The sequence below is a fragment of the Macaca fascicularis genome, chromosome 14 (assembly GCF_037993035.2).
Source record: "Macaca fascicularis isolate 582-1 chromosome 14, T2T-MFA8v1.1".
NCBI classification, from domain to species: domain Eukaryota; kingdom Metazoa; phylum Chordata; class Mammalia; order Primates; family Cercopithecidae; genus Macaca; species Macaca fascicularis.
Genome location: NC_088388.1, coordinates 62131702 through 62148464, shown reverse-complemented (window position 1 = coordinate 62148464; position 16763 = coordinate 62131702).

The following is a 16763-nucleotide window of genomic DNA, read 5'->3' as shown; positions in this document are numbered from 1 at the left end:
TCCTCTGAGGATATTTCCTTTTTCAACATAGCCCTCTATGGGCTTCCAAATATCACTTTGCCAATTCCAAAAGAACTGTCTTAGCGAAAGGCTCCGTGAGGGGAAAGCTGTAACTCTGTGAGATGATTTCACAGAACACAACGAAGTTTCTCAGAAAGCTTCTTTCTCTTTGTTATCGGAGGATATTTCCTTTGGCCGTATAGTCTTCAAAGGGATCCGAAATATCTGTTCTCAGATTCCACAGAAAACAGGCTAGCAAAGAGATCCACGAAATACAGATGTAACTCTGTGAGATGAATTAAAAGAACACTAAGCAGTTTCTCAGAAAGCTTCTTTCCAGATTTCATCTGAGGATATTTCCTTTATCACCATAGCCCTCTATGGGCTTCAAAATATCACTTTGCCAATTCCAAAAGAACTGTCTTAGCGAAAGGCTCCGTGAGGGGAAAGCTGTAACTCTGTGAGATGATTTCACAGAACACAAGGAAGTTTCTCAGAAAGCTTCTTTCTCTTTGTTATCGGAGGATATTTCCTTTGGCCCTATAGTCTTCAAAGGGATCCGAAATATCTGTTCTCAGATTCCACAGAAATAAGGCTAGCAAAGAGATCCACGAAATACAGATGTAACTCTCTGAGATGAATTAACAGAACACTAAGCAGTTTCTCAGAAAGCTTCTTTCCAGATTTCATTTGAGGATATTTCCTTTTTCACCGTAGCCCTCTATGGGCTTCCAAATATCACTTTGCCAATTCCACAAGAACTGTCTCAGCGAAAGGCTTCTTGAGGGGAAAGCTGCAACTCTGTGAGATGATTTCACAGAACACAAAGAAGTTTCTCAGAAAGCTTCTTTCTCTTTGTTATTGGAGGATATTTCCTTTGGCCATAGTGTCTTCAAAGGGATCCGAAATATCTGTTCTCAGATTCCACAGAAATAAGGCTAGCAAAGAGATCCACGAAATACAGATGTAACTCTGTGAGATCAATTAACAGAACACTAAGCAGTTTCTCAGAAAGCTTCTTTCCAGATTTCCTCTGAGGATATTTCCTTTTTCACCATAGCCCTCTATGGGCTTCCAAATATCACTTTGCCAATTCCACAAGAACTGTCTTAGCGAAAGGCTCCTTGAGGGGAAAGCTGTAACTCTGTGAGATGATTTCACAGAACACAACGAAGTTTCTCAGAAAGCTTCTTTCTCTTTGTTATCGGAGGATATTTCCTTTGTCCCTATAGTCTTCAAAGGGTTCCGAAATATCTGTTCTCAGAATCCACAGAAATAAGGCTAGCAAAGAGATCCACGAAATACAGATGTAACTCTGTGAGATGAATTAACAGAACACTAAGCAGTTTCTCAGAAAGCTTCTTTCCAGATTTCATCTGAGGATATTTCCTTTTTCACCATAGCCCTCTATGGGCTTCCAAATATCACTTTGCCAATTCCACATGAACTGTCTTAGCGAAAGGCTCCTTGAGGGGAAAGCTGTAACTCTGTGAGATGATTTCACCGAACACAACGAAGTTTCTCAGAAAGGTTCTTTCTCTTTGTTATCGGAGGATACTTCCTTTGGCCCTATAGTCTTCAAAGGGATCCGAAATATCTGTTCTCAGATTCCACAGAAATAAGGCTAGCAAAAAGATGCACGAAATACAGATGTAACTCTGAGAGATGAATTAACAGAACACTAAGCAGTTTCTCAGAAAGCTTCTTTCCAGATTTCCTCTGAGGATATTACCTTTTTCACCATAGCCCTCTATGGGCTTCCAAATATCACTTTGCCAATTCCAAAAGAACTATCTTAGCGAAAGCCTCCGTGAGGGGAAAGATGTAACTCTGTGAGATGATTTCACAGAACACAACGAAGTTTCTCAGAAAGGTTCTTTCTCTTTGTTATCGGAGGATACTTCCTTTGGCCCCAGAGTCTTCAAAGGGATCCGAAATATCTGTTCTCAGATTCCACAGAAATAAGGCTAGCAAAGAGATCCACGAAATGCAGATGTAACTCTGTGAGATGAATTAACAGAACACTAAGCAGTTTCTCAGAAAGCTTCTTTCCAGATTTCCTCTGAGGATATTTCCTTTTTCACCATAGCCCTCTATGGGCTTCCAAATATCACTTTGCCAATTCCAAAAGAACTGTCTTAGCGAAAGGCTCCGTGAGGGGAAAGCTGCAACTCTGTGAGATGATTTCACAGAACACAACGAAGTTTCTCAGAAAGCTTCTTTCTCTTTGTTATCGGAGGATATTTCCTTTGGCCCTATAGTCTTCAAAGGGATCCGAAATATCTGTTCTCAGATTCCACAGAAATAAGGCTAGCAAAAAGATACACGAAATACAGATGTAACTCTGTGAGATGAATTAAGAGAACACTAAGCAGTTTCTCAGAAAGCTTCTTTGCAGATTTCATTTGAGGATATTTCCTTTTTCACCATAGCGCTCTAGGGGCTTCCAAATATCACATTGCCAATTCCACAAGAACGGTCTTAGCGTAAGGCTTCTTGAGGGGAAAGCTGTAACTCTGTGAGATGATTTCACAGAACACAAAGAAGTTTCTCAGAAAGCTTCTTTCTCTTTGTTATCGGAGGATATTTCCTTTAGCCCTATAGTCTTCAAAGGGATCCGAAATATCTGCTCTCAGATTCCACAGAAATAAGGCTAGCAAAGAGATCCACGAAACACAGATGTAACTCTGTGAGATGAATTAACAGAACACTAAGCAGTTTCTCAGAAAGCCTCTTTCCAGATTTCATCTGAGGATATTTCCTTTTTCACCATAACCCCCTATGGGCTTCCAAATATCACTTTGCCAATTCCACAAGAACTGTCTTAGCGAAAGGCTCCTTGAGGGGAAAGCTGTAACTCTGTGAGATGATTTCACAGAACACAAAGAAGTTTCTCGGAAAGCTTCTTTCTCTTTGTTATCGGAGGATATTTCCTTTGGCACTATAGTCTTCAAAGGAATCCGAAATATCTGTTCTCAGATTACACAGAAATAAGGCTAGCAAAGAGATTCACGAAACACAGATGTAACTCTGTGAGATGAATTAACAGAACACTAAGCAGTTTCTCAGAAATCTTCTTTCCAGATTTCATCTGAGGATATTTCCTTTTTCAGCATAGCCCTCTATGGGCTTCCAAATATCACTTTGACAATTCCACAAGAACTGTCTTAGCGAAGGGCTCCTTGAGGGGACAGCTGTAACTCTGTGAGGTGATTGCACAGAACACAAAGAAGTTTCTCAGAAAGCTTCTTTCTCTCTGTTATCGGAGGATATTTCCTTTGGCCCTATAGTCATCAAAGGGATCCGAAATATCTGTTCTCAGATTCCACAGAAAAAAAGACTAGCAAAGAGATCCTCGAAATAAAGATGTAACTCTTTGAGATGAATTAACAGAACACTAAGCAGTTTCTCAGAAAACTTCTTTTCAGATTTCATATGAGGATACTTCCTTTTTCACCGTAGACCTCTATGGGCTTCCAAATATCACTTTGCCAATTCCACAATAACTGTCTTAGCGAAAGGCTTCTTGATGGGAAAGCTGTAACTCTGTGAGATGATTTCACAGAACACAAAGAAGTTTCTCAGAAAGCTTCTTTCTCTTTGTTATCGGAGGATATATCCTTTGACCCTATAATCTTTTAAGGGATTCGAAATATCTGTTCTCATATTCCACAGAAATAAGGCAAGCAAAGAGATCCACGAAATACAGATATAACTCTGTGAGATGAATTAACAGAAAACTAAGCAGTTTCTCAGAAAGCTTCTTTCCAGATTTCATCTGAGGATATTTCCTTTTTCACCATAGCCTTCTATGGGCTTCCAAATATCACTTTGCCAATTCCACAAGACCTGTCTTAGCGAAAGGCTCCTTAAGGAGATAGCTCTAAGTCTGTGAGATGATTGCACAGAACACAAAGAAGTTTCTCAGAAAGCTTCTTTCTCTCTGTTATCGGAGGATATTTCCTTTGGCCCTATAGTCTTCAAAGGGATCCGAAATATCTGTTCTCAGATTCCACAAAAAAAAGACTAGCAAAGAGATCCACGAAATACAGATGTAACTCTGTGAGATGAATTAACAGAACACTAAGCAGTTACTCAGAAATCTTCTTTCCAGATTTCATTTGAGGATATTTCCTTTTTCACCATAGTCCTCTACGGGCTTCCAAATATCACTTAGCCAAATCCACAAGAACTGTCGTAGCGAAAGGCTCCTTGAGGGGAAAGCTGTAACTCTGTGAGATGATTTCACAGAACACAAAGAACTTTCTCAGAAAGCTTCTTTCTCTTTGTTATCGGAGGATATTTCCTTTGGCCCTAGAGTTTTCCAAGGGATCCGAAGTATCTGTTCTCAGATACCACAGAAATAAGGCTAGCAAACAGATCCATGACATACAGATGTAACTCTGTGAGATGAATTAACAGAACACTAAGCAGTTTCTCAGAAAACTTCTTTTCAGATTTCATCTGAGGATATTTCCTTTTTCACCATAGCCCTCTATGGGCTTCCAAATATCACTTTGTCAATTCCACAAGAACTGTCGTAGCGAAAGGCTCCTTTAGGGGAAAGCTGTAACTCTCTGAGGAGATTTCATAGGACACAAAGAAGTTTCTCAGAAAGCTTCTTTCTCTTTGTTATAGGAGGATATTTCCTCTTGCCCTATAGTCTTCAAAGGGATCCGAAATATATGTTCTCAGATTCCACAGAAATAAGGCTAGAAAAGAGATCCACGAAATACAGATGTAACTCTGTGAGATGAATTAACAGAACACTAAGCAGTTTCTCAGAAAGCTTGTTTCCAGATTTCATCTGCGGATATTTCCTTTTTAGCCATAGCCCTCTATGCGCTTCCAAATATCACTTTGCCAATTCCACAAGAACTGTCTTAGCGAAAGGCTCCTAGAGGTGAGAGCTGTAACTCTGTGAGATGATTTCACAGAACGCAAAGAAGTTTCCCAGAAAGCTTCTTTCTCTTTGTTATCGGAGGATATTTCCTTTGGCCCTATAGTCTTCAAAGGGATCCAAAATATCTGTTCTCACATTTCACAGAAATAAGGCTAGCAAAGAGATACACAAAATACAGATATAACTCTGTGAGATGAATTAACAGAACACTAAGCAGTTTCTCAGAAAGCTTCTTTCCATATTTCATCTGAGGATATTTGCTTTTTAAACATCGCCCTCTATGGGCTTCCAAATATCACTTTGCCAATTCCACAAGAACTGTCCTAGCGAAAGGCTCCTTGAGGGGAAAGCTGTAACTCTGTGAGATGATTCGACAGAACACAAAGAAGTTTCTCAGAACGCTTCTTTCTCTTTGTTATCGGAGGATATTTCCTTTGGCCCTACAATCTTCAAAGGGATCCGAAATATCTGTTCTCAGATTCCACAGAAATAAGGCTAGCTAAGAGATCCACGAAATACAGATGTAACTCTGTGAGATGAATTAACAGAACACTAAGCAGTTTCTCAGAAAGCTTCTTTCCAGATTTCATCTGAGGATATTTGCTTTTTCACCATAGCCCTCTATGGGCTTCCAAACATCACTTTGCCAATTCCACAAGAACTGTCTTAGGGAAAGGCTTCTTGATGGGGAAGCTGTACCTCTGTGAGATGATTTCACAGAATACAAAGAAGTTTCTCAGAAAGCTTCTTTCTCATTTTTATCGCAGGACATTTCCTTTGGCCCTATACTCTTCTAAGGGATGCGATATATCTGTTCTCATATTCCACAGAAATAAGGCAAGCAAAGAGATTCATAAAATACACCTGTAACTCTGTGAGATGAATTAACAGAACACTAAGCAGTTTCTCAGAAAGCTTCTTCCAGATTTCATCTGAGGATATTTCCTTTTTAGCCATAGCCCTCTATGGGCTTCCAAATATCACTTTGCCAATTCCACAAGAACTGTCTTAGCGAAAGGCTTATGGAGGGGAAAGCTGTAACTCTGTGAGATGATTTCACAGAACTCAACGAAATTTCTCAGAAAGCCTCTTTGTCTTTGTTATCGGAGGATATTTCCTTTTGCCCTATATTCTTCAAAGGGATCCGAAATATCTGTTCTCAGATTCCACAGAAATAAGGCTAGCAAAGAGATCCACGAAATACATATGTAACTCTGTGAGATGAATTAACAGAACACTAAGCAGTTTCTCAGAAAGCTTCTTTCCAGATTTCATCTGAGGATATTTCCTTTTTCACCATAGCCCTCTATGGGCTTCCAAATATCACTTTGCCTATTCCACAAGAACTGTCTTAGCGAAAGGCTCCTTAAGGAGATAGCTCTAAGTCTGTGAGTTGATTTCACCGAACACAAAGAAGTTGATCCCAAAGCTTCTTACTCTTTTTTATCGGAGGATATTTCCTTTGGCCCTATAGTCTTCAAAGGGATCCGAAATATCTTTTCTCAGGTTCCACAGAAAAAAGGCTAGCAAAGAGATCCACGAAATACAGATGTAACTCTGTGAGATGAATTAACAGAACACTAAGCAGTTTCTCAGAAAACTTCTTTCAAGATTTCATCTGAGGATACTTCCTTTTTCACCACAGCCCTCTAAGGGCTTCCAAATATCACTTTGCCAATTCCACAAGAACTGTCTTTGCGAAAGGCATCTTGATGGGTAAGCTGTAACTCTGTGAGATGATTTCACAGAACACAAAGAAGTTGCTCAGAAAGCTTCTTTCTCTTTATTATCGGAAGATATCTCCTTTGGCCCTATATTCTTCAAAGCGATCCGAAATATCTGTTCTCAGATTCCACAGAAATAAGGCTAGCAAAGAGATCCACGAAATACAGATGTAACTCTGTGAGATGAATTAACAGAACACTAAGCAGTTTCTCAGAAAGCTTCTTTCCAGATTTCATCTGAGGATATTTCCTTTTTCAGCATAGCCCTCTATGGGCTTCCAAATACCACTTTGACAATTCCACAAGAACTGTCTTAGCGAAAGGCTCCTTGAGGGGACAGCTGTAACTCTGTGAGATGATTGCACAGAACACAAAGAAGTTTCTCAGAAAGCTTCTTTCTCTCTGTTATCGGAGGATATTTCCTTTGGCCCTATAGCCTTCAAAGGGATCCGAAATACCTGTTCTCAGATTCCACAGAAAAAAGACTAGCAAAGAGATCCACGAAATAAAGATGTAACTCTTTGAGATGAAATAACAGAACACTAAGCAGTTTCTCAGAAAACTTCTTTTCATATTTCATCTGAGGATACTTCCTTTTTCACCATAGACCTCTAAGGGCTTCCAAACATCACTTTGCCAATTCCACAATAACTGTCTTAGCGAAAGGCTTCTTGATGGGAAAGCTGTAACTCTGTGAGATGATTTCACAGAACACAATGAAGTTTCTCAGAAAGCTTCTTTCTCTTTTTTATCGGAGGATATTTCCTTTGGCCCTATACTCTTCTAATGGATCCGGAATATCTGTTCTCATATTCCACAGAAATAAGGCAAGCAAAGAGATCCACGAAATACAGATATAAGTCTGTGAGATGAATTAACAGAAAACTAAGCAGTTTCTCAGAAAGCTTCTTTCCAGATTTCATCTCAGGATATTTCCTTTTTCACCATAGCCCTCTATGGGCTTCCAAATATCACTTTGCCAATTCCACAAGACCTGTCTTAGCGAAAGGCTCCTTAAGGAGATAGCTCTAAGTCTGTGAGATGATTGCACAGAACACAAAGAAGTTTCTCAGAAAGCTTCTTTCTCTCTGTTATCGCAGGATATTTCCTTTGGCCCTATAGTCTTCAAAGGGATCCGAAATATCTGTTCTCAGATTCCACAGAAAAAAGACTAGCAAAGAGATCCACGAAATACAGATGTAACTCTGTGAGATGAATTAACAGAACACTAAGCAGTTTCTCAGAAAACTTCTTTTCAGATTTCATCTGAGGATAATTCCTTTTTCACCATAGACCTCTATAGGCTTCCAAATATCACTTTGCCAATTCCGCAAGAACTGTCTTAGCGAAAGGCTCCTTGAGGGGAAAGCTTAACTCTGTGAGATGATTTCACAGAACACAAAGAAGTTTCTCAGAAAGCTTCTTTCTCTTTGTTATCGGAGGATATTTCCTTTGGCCCTATAGTCTTCAAAGGAATCCGAAATATCTGTTCTCAGATTACACAGAAATAGGGCTAGCAAAGAGATCCACGAAATACAGATGTAACTCTGTGAGATGAATTAACAGAACACTAAGCAGTTTCTCAGAAAGATTCTTTCCAGATTTCATCTGAGGATACTTCCTTTTTCACCATAGCCCTCTATGGGCTTCCAAATATCACTTTGCCAATTCCACAAGAACTGTCGTAGCGAAAGGCTCCTTGAGGGGACAGCTGTAACTCTGTGAGATGATTGCACTAAACACAAAGAAGTTTCTCAGAAAGCTTCTTTCTCTCTGTTATCGGAGGATATTTCCTTTGGCCCTATAGTCTTCAAAGGGATCCGAAATATCTGTTCTCAGGTTCCACAGAAAAAAGGCTAGCAAAGAGATCCACGAAATACAGAAGTAACTCTGTGAGATGAATTAACAGAACACGAAGCAGTTTCACAGAAAGCTTCTTTCCAGATTTCATCTGTGGATATTTGGTTTTTCACCATAGCCCTCTAAGAGCTTCCAAACATCACTTTGCCAATTCCACAAGAACTGTCGTAGCGAAAGGCTCCTTGATGGGAAAGCTGTAACTCTCTGAGATGATTTCACAGAAAACAAAGAAGTTTCTCAGAAAGCTTCTTGCTTTTTGTTATCGGATGGTATTTCCTTTGGCCCTATAGTCTTCAAAGGAATCCGAAATATCTGTTCTCAGATTACACAGAAATAGGGCTAGCAAAGAGATCCACCAAATACAGATGTAACTCTGTGAGATGAATTACCAGAACACTAAGCAGTTACTCAGAAAACTTCTTTCCAGATTTCATTTGAGGATATTTCCTTTTTCACCATAGTCCTCTATGGGCTTCCAAATATCACTTAGCCAAATCCACAAGAACTCTCGTAGCGAAAGGCTCCTTGAGGGGAAAGCTGTAACTCTGTGAGATGATTTCACAGAACACAAAGAACTTTCTCAGAAAGCTTCTTTCTCTTTGTTATCGGAGGATATTTCCTTTGGCCCTAGAGTTTTCCAAGGGATCCGAAGTATCTGTTCTCAGATACCACAGAAATAAGGCTAGCAAACAGATCCATGACATACAGATGTAACTCTGTGAGATGAATTAACAGAACACTAAGCAGTTTCTCAGAAAGCTTCTTTTCAGATTTCATCTGAGGATATTTCCTTTTTCACCATAGCCCTCTATGGGCTTCCAAATATCACTTTGCCAATTCCACAAGAACTGTCGTAGCGAAAGGCTCCTTTAGGGGAAAGCTGTAACTCTGTGAGAAGATTTCATAGAACACAAAGAAGTTTCTCAGAAAGCTTCTTTCTCTTTGTTATAGGAGGATATTTCCTCTTGCCGTATAGTCTTCAAAGGGATCCGAAATATCTGTTCTCAGATTCCACAGAAATAAGGCTAGCAAAGAGATCCACGAAATACAGATGTAAGTCTGTGAGATGAATTAACAGAACACTAAGCAGTTTCTCAGAAAGCTTGTTTCCAGATTTCATCTGCGGATATTTCCTTTTTAGCCATAGCCCTCTATGGGCTTCCAAATATCACTTTGCCAATTCCACAAGAACTGTCTTAGCGAAAGGCTCCTTGAGGTGAGAGCTGTAACTCTGTGAGATGATTTCACAGAACGCAAAGAAGTTTCTCAGAAAGCTTCTTTCTCTTTGTTATCGGAGGATATTTCCTTTGGCCCTATAGTCTTCAAAGGGATCCGAAATATCTGTTCTCATATTTCACAGAAATAAGGCTAGCAAAGAGATACACAAAATACAGATATAACTCTGTGAGATGAATTAACAGAACACTAAGCAGTTTCTCAGAAAGCTTCTTTCCATATTTCATCTGAGGATATTTCCTTTTTCACCATAACTCTCTATGGGCTTCCAAATATCACTTTGCCAATTCCACAAGAACTGTCCTAGCGAAAGGCTCCTTGAGGGGAAAGCTGTAACTCTGTGAGATGATTTGACAGAACACAAAGAAGTTTCTCAGAACGCTTCTTTCTCTTTGTTATCGGAGGATATTTCCTTTGGCCCTACAATCTTCAAAGGGATCCGAAATATCTGTTCTCAGATTCCACAGAAATAAGACTAGCTAAGAGATCCACGAAATACAGATGTAACTCTGTGAGATGAATTAACAGAACACTAAGCAGTTTCTCAGAAAGCTTCTTTCCAGATTTCATCTGAGGATATTTGCTTTTTCACCATAGCCCTCTATGGGCTTCCAAACATCACTTTTCCAATTCCACAAGAACTGTCTTAGGGAAAGGCTTCTTGATGGGAAAGCTGTACCTCTGTGAGATGATTTCACAGCATACAAAGAAGTTTCTCAGAAAGCTTCTTTCTCATTTTTATCGCAGGACATTTCCTTTGGCCCTATAATCTTCTAAGGGATGCGATATATCTGTTCTCATATTCCACAGAAATAAGGCAGGCAAGGAGATTCATAAAATACACCTGTAACTCTGTGAGATGAATTAACAGAACACTAAGCAGTTTCTCAGAAAGCTTCTTTCCAGATTTCATCTGAGGATATTTCCTTTTTAGCCATAGCCCTCTATGGGCTTCCAAATATCACTTTGCCAATTCCACAGGAACTGTCTTAGCGAAAGGCTTATGGAGGGGAAAGCTGTAACTCTGTGAGATGATTTCACAGAACTCAACGAAATTTCTCAGAAAGCCTCTTTGTCTTTGTTATCGGAGGATTTTTCCTTTTGCCTTATAGTCTTCAAAGGGATCCGAAATATCTGTTCTCAGATTCCACAGAAATAAGGCTAGCAAAGAGATCCACGAAATACATATGTAACTCTGTGAGATGAATTAACAGAACACTAAGCAGTTTCTCAGAAAGCTTCTTTCCAGATTTCATCTGAGGATATTTCCTTTTTCACCATAGCCCTCTATGGGCTTCCAAATATCACTTTGCCTATTCCACAAGAACTGTCTTAGCGAAAGGCTCCTTAAGGAGATAGCTCTAAGTCTGTGAGTTGATTTCACCGAACACAAAGAAGTTGATCCCAAAGCTTCTTACTCTTTTTTATCGGAGGATATTTCCTTTGGCCCTATAGTCTTCAAAGGGATCCGAAATATCTGTTCTCAGGTTCCACAGAAAAAAGGCTAGCAAAGAGATCCACGAAATACAGATGTAACTCTGTGAGATGAATTAACAGAACACTAAGCAGTTTCTCAGAAAACTTCTTTCAAGATTTCATCTGAGGATACTTCCTTTTTCACCATAGCCCTCTAAGGGCTTCCAAATATCACTTTGCCAATTCCACAAGAACTGTCTTTGCGAAAGGCATCTTGATGGGTAACCTGTAACTCTGTGAGATGATTTCACAGAACACAAAGAAGTTGCTCAGAAAGCTTCTTTCTCTTTATTATCGGAAGATATCTCCTTTGGCCCTATATTCTTCAAAGCGATCCGAAATATCTGTTCTCAGATTCCAGAGAAATAAGGCTAGCAAAGAGATCCACGAAATACAGATGTAACTCTGTGAGATGAATTAACAGAACACTAAGCAGTTTCTCAGAAAACTTCTTTTCAGATTTCATCTGAGGATAATTCCTTTTTCACCGTAGACCTCTATGGGCTTCCAAATATCACTTTGCCAATTCCGCAAGAACTATCTTAGCGAAAGGCTCCTTGAGGGGAAAGCTTAACTCTGTGAGATGATTTCACAGAACACAAAGAAGTTTCTCAGAAAGCTTCTTTCTCTTTGTTATCGGAGGATATTTCCTTTGGCCCTATAGTCTTCAAAGGAATCCGAAATATCTGTTCTCAGATTACACAGAAATAGGGCTAGCAAAGAGATCCACGAAATACAGATGTAACTCTGTGAGATGAATTAACAGAACACTAAGCAGTTTCTCAGAAATCTTCTTTCCAGATTTCATCTGAGGATATTTCCTTTTTCACCATAGTTCTCTAAGGGCTTCCAAATATCACTTAGCCAATTCCACAAGAACTGTCGTAGCGAAAGGCTCCTTGAGGGGACAGCTGTAACTCTGTGAGATGATTGCACTAAACACAAAGAAGTTTCTCAGAAAGCTTCTTTCTCTCTGTTATCGGAGGATATTTCCTTTGGCCCTACAGTCTTCAAATGGATCCGAAATATCTGTTCTCAGATTCCACAGAAAAAAGACTAGCAAAGAGATCCACGAAATACAGATGTAACTCTGTGAGATGAATTAACAGAACACTAAGCAGTTTCTCAGAAAACTTCTTTTCAGATTTCATCTGAGGATACTTCCTTTTTCACCATAGACCTCTAGGGGCTTCCAAAATCACTTTGTCAATTCCACAATAACTGTCTTAGCGAAAGGCTTCTTGATGGGAAAGCTGTAACTCTGTGAGATGATTTCACAGAACACAAAGAAGTTGCTCAGAAAGCTTCTTTCTCTTTGTTATCGGAGGATATTTCCTTTGGCCCTATAGTCTTCAAAGGGATCCGAAATATCTGTTCTCAGGTTCCACAGAAAAAAGGCTAGCAAAGAGATCCACGAAATACAGATGTAACTCTGTGAGATGAATTAACAGAACACTAAGCAGTTTCTCAGAAAACTTCTTTTCAGATTTCACCTGAGGATACCTCCTTTTTCACCATAGCCGTCTAAGGGCTTCGAAATATCACTTTGCCAATTCCACAATAACTGTCTTTGCGAAAGGCTTCTTGATGGGAAAGCTGTAACTCTGTGAGATGGTTTCACAGAACACAAAGAAGTTGCTCAGAAATCTTCTTTCTCTTTATTATCAGAGGATATTTCTTTTGGCCCTATAGTGTTCAAAGGGATCCGAAATATCTGTTCTCACATTCCCCAGAAATAAGGCTAGCAAAGAGATCAACGAAATACAGATGTAACTCTGTGAGATGAATTAACAGAACACAAAGAAGTTTCTCAGAAAGCTTCTTTCTCTCTGTTATCGGAGGATATTTCCTTTGGCCCTATAGTCTTCAAAGGGATCCGAAATATCTATTCTCAGAATCCACAGAAAAAAGACTAGCAAAGAGATCCACGAAATACAGATGTAAGTCTGTGAGATGAATTAACAGAACACTGAGCAGTTTCTCAGAAAACTTCTTTTCAGATTTCATCTGAGGATACTTCCTTTTTCACCATAGACCTCTATGGGCTTCCAAACATCACTTTGCCAATTCCACAAGAACTGTCTTAGCGAAAGTCTCCTTGAGGGGAAAGCTATTTCACAGAACACAAAGAAGTTTCTCAGAAAGCTTCTTTCTCTTTGTTATCGGAGGATATTTCCTTTGGCCCTATAGTCTTCAAAGGAATCCGAAATATCTGTTCTCAGTTTCCACAGAAATAAGGCTAGCAAAGAGATGCACGAAATACAGATGTAACTCTGTGAGATGAATTAACAGAACACTAAGCAGTTTCTCACAAAGATTCTTTCCAGATTTCATCTGAGGATATTTCCTTTTTCACCATAGCCCTATACGGTCTTCCAAATATCACTTGGCCAATTCCACAAGAACTGTCTTAGCTAAAGGCTCCTTGAGGGGAAAGCTTTAACTCTGTGAGATGATTTCACAGAACACAACGAAGTTTCTCAGAAAGCTTCTTTCTCTTTGTTATCGGAGGATATTTCCTTTGGCCCTATAGTCTTCAAACGGATCCGAAATATCTGTTCTCAGATTCTACAGAAATTAGGCTAGCAAAGAGATCCACGAAATACAGATGTAACTCTGTGAGGTGAATTAACAGAACACTAAGCAGTTTCTCAGAAAGCTTCTTTCCAGATTTCATCTGAGGATATTTTCTTTTTCACCATAGCCCTCTATGGGCTTCCAAATATCACTTTGCCAATTCCACAAGAACTGTCTTAGCGAAAGGCTCCTTGAGGGGAAACCTGTAACTCTGTGAGATGATTTCACAGAACACAACGAAGTTTCTCAGAAAGCTTCTTTCTCTTTGTTATTGGAGGATATTTCCTTTGGCCCTATAGTCTTCAAAGGGATCCGAAATATCTGTTCTCAGATTCTACAGAAATAAGGCTAGCAAAGAGATCCACGAAATACAGATGTAACTCTGTGAGTTGAATTAACAGAACACTAAGCAGTTTCTCAGAAAGCTTCTTTCCAGATTTCATCTGAGGATATTTCCTTTTTCACCATAGCCCTCTATGGGCTTCCAAATATCACTTTGCCAATTCCACATGAACTGTCTTAGCGAAAGGCTCCTTGAGGGGAAAGCTGTAACTCTGTGAGATGATTTCACAGAACACAACGAAGTTTCTCAGAAAGCTTCTTTCTCTTTGTTTTCGGAGGATATTTCCTTTGGCCCTAAAGTGTTCAAAGGGATCCGAAATATCTGTTCTCAGATTCAACAGAAATAAGGCTAGCAAAGAGATCCACGAAATACAGATGTAACCCTGTGAGATGGATTAACAGAACACTAAGCAGTTTCTCAGAAAGCTTCTTTCCAGATTTCATCTGAGGATATTTCCTTTTTCACCATAGCCCTCTATGGGCTTCCAAATATCACTTTGCCAATTCCACATGAACTGTCTTAGCGAAAGGCTCCTTGAGGGGAAAGCTGTAACTCTGTGAGATGATTTCACAGAACATAAAGAAGTTTCTCAGAAAGCTTCTTTCTCTTTGTTATCGGAGGATATTTCCTTTGGCCCTATAGTCTTCAAAGGGATCCGAAATATCTGTTCTCAGATTCTACAGAAATAAGGCTAGCAAAGAGATCCACGAAATACAGATGTAACTCTGTGAGGTGAATTAACAGAACACTAAGCAGTTTCTCAGAAAGCTTCTTTCCAGATTTCATCTGAGGATATTTCCTTTTTCACCATAGCCCTCTATGGGCTTCCAGATATCACTTTGCCAATTCCACAAGAACTGTCTTAGCGAAAGGCTCCTTGAGGGGAAAGCTGTAACTCTGTGTAATGATTTCACAGAACACAACGAAGTTTCTCAGAAAGCTTCTTTCTCTTTATTAACGGTGGATATTTCCTGTGGCCCTATAGTATTCAAAGGGATCCGAAATATCTGTTCTCAGGTTCCACAAAAATAAGGCTAGCAAAGAATTCCATGAAATACAGATGTAACTCTGTGAGATGAATTAACAGAACACTAAGCAGTTTCTCAGAAAGCTTCTTTCCAGATTTCATCTGAGGATATTTCCTTTTTCACCATAGCCGTCTATGGGCTTCCAGATATCACTTTTCCAATTCCACATAAACTGTCTTATCAAAAGGCTCCTTGAGGGGAAAGCTGTAACTCTGTGAGATGACTTCACAGAACACAACGAAGTTTCTCAGAAAGCTTCTTTCTCTTTGTTATCGGAGGATATTTCCTTTGGCCCTATAGTCTTCAAAGGGATCCGAAATATCTGTTCTCAGATTCTACAGAAATAAGGCTAGCAAAGAGATCCACGAAATACAGATGTAACTCTGTGAGTTGAATTAACAGAACACTAAGCTGTTTCTCAGAAAGCTTCTTTCCAGATTTCCTCTGAGGATATTTCCTTTTTCACCATAGCCCTCTATGGGCTTCCAAATATCACTCTGCCAATTCCACATGAACTGTCTTAGCGAAAGGCTCCTTGAGGGGAAAGCTGTAACTCTGTGAGATGATTTCACAGAACACAACGAAGTTTCTCAGAAAGCTTCTTTCTCTTTGTTATCGGTGGATATTTCCTGTGGCCCTATAGTCTTCAAAGGGATCCGAAATATCTGTTCTCAGATTCAACAGAAATAAGGCTAGCAAAGAGATCCACGAAATACAGATGTAACCCTGAGAGATGAATTAACAGAACACTAAGCAGTTTCTCAGAAAGCTTCTTTCCAGATTTCATCTGAGGATATTTCCTTTTTCACCATAGCCCTCTAGGGGCTTCCAAATATCACTTTGCCAATTCCACATGAACTGTCTTAGCGAAAGGCTCCTTGAGGGGAAAGCTGTAACTCTGTGAGATGATTTCACAGAACACAAAGAAGTTTCTCAGAAAGCTTCTTTCTCTTTGTTATCGGAGGATATTTCCTTTGGCCCTATAGTCTTCAAAGGGATCCGAAATATCTGTTCTCAGATTCCACAGAAATAAGGCTAGCAAAGAGATCCACGAAATACAGATGTGTTTCTGTGAGGTGAATTAACAGAACACTAAGCAGTTCTTCAGAAACCTTCTTTCCATATTTCATCTGAGGATATTTCCTTTTTCACCATAGCCCTCTGTGGGCTTCCAAATATCACTTTGCCAATTCCACAAGAACTGTCTTAGCGAAAGGCTCCTTGAGGGGAAAGCTGTAACTCTGTGAGATGATTTCACAGAACACAACGAAGTTTCTCAGAAAGCTTCTTTCTCTTTGTTATCGGAGGATATTTCCTTTTGCCCTATAGTCTTCAAAGGGATCCGAAATATCTGTTCTCAGATTCCACAGAAATAAGGCTAGCAAGGAGATCCGCGAAATACAGATGTAACTCTGTGAGATGAATTAACAGAACACTAAGCAGTTTCTCAGAAAGCTTCTTTCCAGATTTCATCTGAGGATATTTCCTTTTTCACCATAGCCCTCTATGGGCTTCCAAATATCACTTTGCCAATTCCACAAGAACTGTCTTAGCGAAAGGCTCCTTGAGGGGAAACCTGTAACTCTGTGAGATGATTTCACAGAACACAACGAAGT